The 7,057-nt window shown below is 43.2% G+C and overlaps 1 protein-coding gene across 12 annotated transcripts in view; it reads left to right on the top strand.

Annotated features, from left to right (window-relative positions):
• Positions 1-7,057, top strand: part of PPP2R5C (protein phosphatase 2 regulatory subunit B'gamma) — a 172,357-nt gene that overhangs the window by 101,910 nt on the left and 63,390 nt on the right. The gene's annotated exons all lie outside the window — the stretch shown is intronic.

The following is a 7,057-nucleotide window of genomic DNA, read 5'->3' as shown; positions in this document are numbered from 1 at the left end:
GGCTGAGAAGGCCGCCACCTGTCAGTGCTGGGATCAGGACAGCCCATGCTGATTGGCTGAGAAGGCCGCCACCTGTCAGTGCTTCCTCTGTCATTCCTCTATCAATGACAGTATGTCCTGACTAGCTGAGATAGTCTTATCATCCTGCAGTTAGGTCACTGTTGGTTTTATTCAGCCCCCAGATCTCAGTCCTCTGAATTGTCGTACTTTACAGCCCATTCCTCATCAGTACCACCTGGAAACACTTCATTCAGTGCCATTACCAAATTCATTGTTTGACACTGAAATCCAGTTTTCTGTTGATTTTTCTTGAATTGTTATATTTTATCTGCCTTTGAAACTAGTACCCCCCCCACACACACACACTTATTGGGGAGTCAGTGTGGTTTAGTGTAAAATGTTAAGTCCAATTTTCATTGAACTCTTTGTTAAGTTACTAATTTTTTTCCAAAGCTATATATTTCAGAATTGACTGGACTTATTGACCTAAAATACTTTTATGTCCTTCTTTAGTGTGTTTGCTTTGGAAAAAGATGAAAGTAATGTTCTTTGTTGTAGTTCAGTCTACTGTGTCAGACGTTGAGATCAACTTGATTGTTTTAACTTGTTGTTTTTAACTCTTAAAGTTCAGAATTCACTGGCGTGACTACCGTGTAGTCGACCTAAGGACTGCAAAGGCCATGCGGGTTCCTGTCCCAGACTTGTGCCTGAAGAATAGTAATAGGCATAAACTGAGCAGAGAATATATACCCTAAAACCTTACCTGTTCAGAGTAATGACACTTGGGGAATAGCTTTTTTCTTTCATTCATTTTAACTCTCAATTACTTTGGAGGCCAACTCTAGCCCCAGAATCATAAAAATCTCTAATATTTTCTCCTTTTACTTTCATAATTTTGTTTTGCACATTACATGTTATAATCTTTTTTCCTTTAGGTATGGCTATGTAATAGTTGTACATATTTATGGAGTATATGTGATATTTAGATAGAAGCATTAAGTATGGATATGTAATAGTTGTACATATTTATGGAGTATATGTGATATTTAGGTAGAAGCATAGAATCTGTAATGATCAAATCAGGTAATTGGGGTTTCCATCACCTCAAGCATTTATCATTTCTTTGTGTTAGGAGCATTCCAGTTTTGTTTTTTTTTTTTTAAATGATGTGGGTTAGGGATAGAACTTCATTTACTTTTAAATTTATTTTCTTCTAAAATTATTGAAAAATTATTTCTCCCTACATCATGTATTGAATATTTCATTTCCCCCTATTGCTTAATGCTTCCTTATTATGTATTCATTTTATTTTACTATGTGTTAGATTTATAAGTATATAAATTCTATATTAAGTTTACACGTGTGGAAGATTTTCCTATGTTTAAGAAAGTCTCTGATTCCCAGTCTTTAACCTAAGAGGGAAGAGTCTAAAAAGAATGACAAGGCTCCCGTTGGCCTGGTTCAGGCCAAATGCCCGCCCTTGAACCGAGCGTGCTCCCGACTGCTTGAAACCGCCTCTCGTTTGAGTGTGGGTTACTGGCACCACTTAGGATACTTAAAAGCCCTTGAGGCTGTTTTTATAGATTAAGTCATCATTGCCTCTCCTCTCCCTGTTATAATTGCTTCCTAACTTGATTCTCCTCCTGCTGTATTAACTTGTTTCCCGCCCAAACCTTGCGCCGGGCTCCAGAGCGCTGCCAGCCCCCGGGCTCCCTAAGCAGTAAGCAGACGCTGAGCATCCACCATGAGCCAGGCACGTTTTGGGGTGAGGAAATTTAGAATGGCGAACGAGACTTCTGCCCTCCTAAAGCTTTCATTTTCATGTGGGAGATAACCATAAAATAAGCCAACCAATAATATACCATTTTAGATTACAGTAATGCCATGAATAAAAGTATCCAGGTGAACTAGATAGAGTTGCAAGACTGGGAATGTGATCTCTGCCTTATGCCCACGTGGGCGGGAAGAAGGGGCGGAGTGGAAACTGGGTGATGAATTAGACTGTCCCGTGAAGATGGGCACACATGAGATGTTTGTCTGTGGTCACTGTGAGAGCAGGGGACTGTTTATTTTCTTTCCTTTCTGCTCTAAGTTCAGAAGGGAACATAGCCTTTCCCTACCCCTTGTTTGTCTGGATCTGGAGGTAGAATAGGGGGCGGGGACAGATTGGATTTTTGGTTTTGTTGTTGTTTTGTTCTGTAGCTAGAGGGCATTGATGAGAAGTATAGTGAAAGAAGGAAGAACACAGGCGGTGGGGTGGCGCCTGGCCGTGGTTTGTGACCCTCTTGTCAAGAATTTAAGCAACCAGTACAAGGCCTCTGTCCCAAGCAGTGCCAAGGCCTGGTGTGGCAGGCAGCAAAAGCCTGGGCCTCTGTGTGGTTCACATCTGATGAGAAGCTCTGCAGCTTAGAACCCCTGTGTGCTCAACACTTAAGCAGCCTTTAGCCATGCCTGCTGTTCTCCTTGTTTCTTGTTGGGGGCGGGGGTGTGTATATTTTGGTCATAATAGTTTCAGAGACATTAATTTCCACTTTTTTTGAAGAATCCAAAGCTTTATAGTTGTTGTACTCCTGATGCTGCTACTTTTAAGGATCCTGCGTATTAGACTGCACTGCTAGATGGTTTTTTTTAAACAGATCTACTGAGGTATTATTCACATAGCTTAGAATTCACCGATTTAAAGTGTATGAGTCAGTGATTTTTAATATGAATATGGGATTGTACAGCCAGTATCACATCTGGTTTTAGAACAGTTTCATCCTCTCAAAAAGAAATCCTGTACTCATTAATAGTCACTGCCATTGTTCCCTCCTCCCTCAGCCGCCCCTAGCCCTGAGCAACCACTGATTGACTTTTCGTCTCTATGGATTTACCTGTTGTGTACATTTCATATAAGTGGAATTACAGAATATGTACCCTTTGGTGTCGGCCTTCCTTCACTTAGCATAATGTTCTCAAGGTTCATCCACATGCCACTACCTCGTTCCTTTTTATTGCTCCATAATATTCCATTATACAGATATACTGCATTTTATTTATCCATGTATCTGTTGATGGACACTGTACTATTTCCATTTGGGGGCTGCTATGAATGACTGTTGTGGACATTGATAGACAAGCTTTTGTATGAACATGTGTTTTCATATCTCTTGGGCATATACCTAGGAGTAGAGTCACTGGGTCATATGGTAACTTTAACATTTTGAAGAACTACCAGACCGTTTTCACAGTGGCTGCACCGTTTTACGTTCGTATCAGCAGTGTATGGGGGTTTCAGTTTCTCCATATCCTCAACACTTGTTATGATCTGTTTTATTACAGCCGTCCTAGTCGATGTGAAGTGTGTCTCATTGTGGTTTTGATGTGCATTTCCCAACAACCAGTTATGTTGAGCATCTCCTTGTGTGTTGTGTATTTTTATACATCATAGACTTTAGACCTAGAATTAATGGAAACGTACTGATCATCTAGCTTGACCCTTTCGTTTTCCAGCTAAAAAAGCTTATTGGGTTCAGAGAGATGCGGGTGGTGAGGAGCAATTCCCAGGGGAACCAGCTTTTGGCATGCAGTTTCCCAGGCCTAAGTTATACCAGCTCCATCATTAATTGCAGCTGTATTTAAATATAATCAGCCACCTGTTTTTTCAATTAAATAATCTAGTTAATCTGTTTCTCGGGCATGGACCTTCTTCTGATAGTCAAAATACCAGTAGCAAAACTAATTGTAGCTTTTAAAAAACTCAATGTAGTAAAAGTAAAGCTGCTTTGTTAACAGTAACTAAAGAGTTAAGCTTAGGGGTTGCACCCTTTCAAAATCTGAAAAATTGACATATCTAGCCGTTTTTACATGATTTCAGAGGGTTCAAGCCTCTTAGAGGCTACAGTAGACCCCAAATTAGGAAACGCAGAGTCTCTTATCTTCTAAATCGGGATTCTCATCCAAATCAGGGGATCACAGATACCTGGTCTCCTTGAGAGCCTTTCAGAGGGTCTGTGATGTTAGAACTATTTCCATCATACTGCTAAGAATTTAATTGACTTTTTCACTGTGTTGAAATTTGTACCGATGGTGCAGAAGCAGTGGTGGGTACAATACCGGGCACCTTAGCAAGAAGCACAGTGATGGCACCAAGCTGACAACCACACACCCCAGTAGAAACAAAAACGGCCAGTTTCACTTAGTGGTCTAAATGAAGCAGCAGAATAGATTAATTGTATTATTTCATGACCCTTGTGCACACATGGTCTTAGCACTCTACGATGAAATGTGAAGTTTTCATAAAGCTCTTCTGCTGCTGGTGCAGGTCAGGAGGGAAAGCGCTTGTGCAGTGGAGCTGTCAGCCGAACTTGCTGCTGTTTTCATGGAACACCATTTTTACCTGAAAACTGACAGACAAACCGGTTATTCAGACTTTGAATATTTGGCAGGTATCTTCTGAAAAAATAAGCAAAATGAGAAAGTCACTTTAAGGAAAATAACTGACAGAGTTTGTTGTCAGTGATAAAATTTGAGCTTTCTAGGGAAGTTTTGTTTCATTTTGTTTTTAGAGATGTGGTCTTGCTCTGTCGCCCAGGCGGAGTACAGTGGCACAGTCATAGCCCACTGCAGCCTCGAACTCCTGGGCTTGAGTGATCCTCCCACCTCAGCCTCCTGAGAAGCTGGGACCACAGGCATGCCCCACCATACCCAGCTGATTTTTTTTATTTTTTGTAGACACGGGATCTCCACTCTATAGGCCAGGCTGGTCTCGAACTCCTGTGCTCAAGCAATCCACACGCCTCAGCCTCCCAAAGTGCTGGGATTATAGGCATGAACTATCGCACCCAGCCAGAAATTTTCAGTTTTGGAAAATTTTTATGCACCAGGGTGAGCTTCAGCCTCCCAGTGCTGCAGACACTCCTGCTGAGCTCAGTGGTGATGGGAATGAGCGGGATTTTTAATAGATATGATGAAGTGAGTCGCTACTTGGAAGAGCCACCTCAGTGAACAAGTATTTTCCAGATGACCGGTAAAGGTTACAGAGTCATTTGTGGCAAGAGAGCTATTCAGAGTGCACGATCCAGCATTGGATTTGAATGTGAGAGTACAGACCCTCATTGATAAGGTTTCAGCACCCATGCAGGAGCTCACCCCTAATAAACTACTACTGGTTGAGTTTTGATGTAGACAATGACGTAAAAACACTATTAGATAGATACTCCTCCCTTGTCAACTACGTTGTCTGTGTGAGACCAGACTTTCATCCTGTATTTCAACCTAAGCATTCTGAACACAGAAGCAGATATGATAATCTAGCATTTTTCTATTAAAACAGACATTAAAGAGATTTACAGAAATGTAAAACAGTGCCACTTTGCTCACTTAATTTGTTTTGGAAAATATAGTTATCATTCATAAATATATGTCATTTACACTAAGACATGATGGATTTTTTTTTTTTTTTGAGACGGAGTCTCGCTTTGTCGCCCAGGCTGGAGTGCAGTGGCGCAGTCTCGGCTCACTGCAAGCTCCGCCTCCCGGGTTCACACCATTCTCCTGCCTCAGCCTCTCCGAGTAGCTGGGACTACAGGCGCCTGCCACTACGCCCGGCTAATTTTTTTTTGTATTTTTAGTAGAGACAGGGTTTCACCGTGGTCTCCATCTCCTGACCTCGTGATCCGCCCGCCTCAGCCTCTCAAAGTGCTGGGATTACAAGCGTGAGCCACCGCGCCCGGCCTTTTTTTTTTTTTTTAGATGAGGTCTTGCTCTGTTGCCCAGACTAGAGTGCAGTGGCATGGTCATTACTCACTGCAGACTCCAACTCCTGGACTCAAGCGATCCTCCCCCTCCCCCGCCTCAGCCTCACAAGTAGCTGAGTCTGCATTGCAAGTGTGCGCCTCCACACCTAGCTAATTTTTTTTTAAGAGATGCAGTCTGGGCCAGGCGCAGTGGCTCACGCCTATAATCCCAGCACTTTGGGAGGCCAAGGCTGGTGGATCACGTGAGGTTGGGAGTTCTAAACCAGCCTGGCCAACATGGCGAAACCCCATCTCTACTAAAAACAAAAAATTAGCCGGGCGTGGTGGCAGGTGCCTGTAATCCCAGCTACTTGGGAGACTGAGGCAGAAGAATCACCTGAACCCGGGAGTGGGAGGTTGCCGTGAGCCGAGATCGCACCACTGCACTCCAGCCTGGGCGCGACAGAGTGAGGCTCCGTCTCAAAGAAAAAGAAATGCTGATTCTTTGATCCCACCCTAGACCTGTGGACTCTCTGGGGGTGTGTTGTAGTGCTGTGTGTTTTCACTGTTCTCCAGGTCATCCTCAGGCAAACCAAAACTTTAATAACTGCTTTGAATAATCGTCCTGCATTGTCCCATCTTTGGATCGTCAATTCCCTCAGAGAACAACTTGTTATACTCTTGTATTTCTTCCACTGAATTCAGCACACTGCCTTTTATAGACTCAATAAATATTCATTCAATATGAGGTTTTCTGCAGACTTGGGCATTAAGACTAGTCTTAATAGTCACAGATGAAAATAACCTGAAGATCAGAAAAGGAATTGCTTGGCTTGGTGGTTGAATGAGTCAGATGACTCAGAAGTACTTCGCGTTAGGGTGGACCTCTCTAGAATTATCCAAATCTATTGTGCTGGATCACTGAGAAGGCAGCCTGGTGTACTCACTCAATCATGCAAGAAATGTGTACTGCAGACACTGTGCTACCTCTTGGAGCTACCCCAAGGAATATATAGTCTCTACCTATATGGCATCCACCCTTACTGGTCTGGGAGACAAGAAGAGGCAGCAGACGTTATAATACGAGGGCCAAGGACTGCAGTGGCTGTCAGTGTAAGGTCTGGTAAGAGCACAGGCATAGGAGGCCTAACCCCTTGCCAGGGCACTCCAGAGAAGTGGCCTCTACACCAGCAGCCAACACTTCAGGACTAGCTGGCTCAGTGAAAGCGATATAGAGAAGGGACGGGGAGGGGAGTGTTCCCAGCAGAAGGAACAGCTCCTCCAAGGCCCAAAGACTAGAGAAGGTAAGACATGTTTGGGTTTGAGCCAAGCCTGGAGCT

The sequence above is a fragment of the Hylobates moloch genome, unplaced genomic scaffold (genome assembly GCF_009828535.3).
Source record: "Hylobates moloch isolate HMO894 unplaced genomic scaffold, HMol_V3 SCAFFOLD_16, whole genome shotgun sequence".
NCBI classification, from domain to species: Eukaryota; Metazoa; Chordata; class Mammalia; order Primates; family Hylobatidae; genus Hylobates; species Hylobates moloch.
This window is presented reverse-complemented; position numbering and strand designations above follow the sequence as displayed.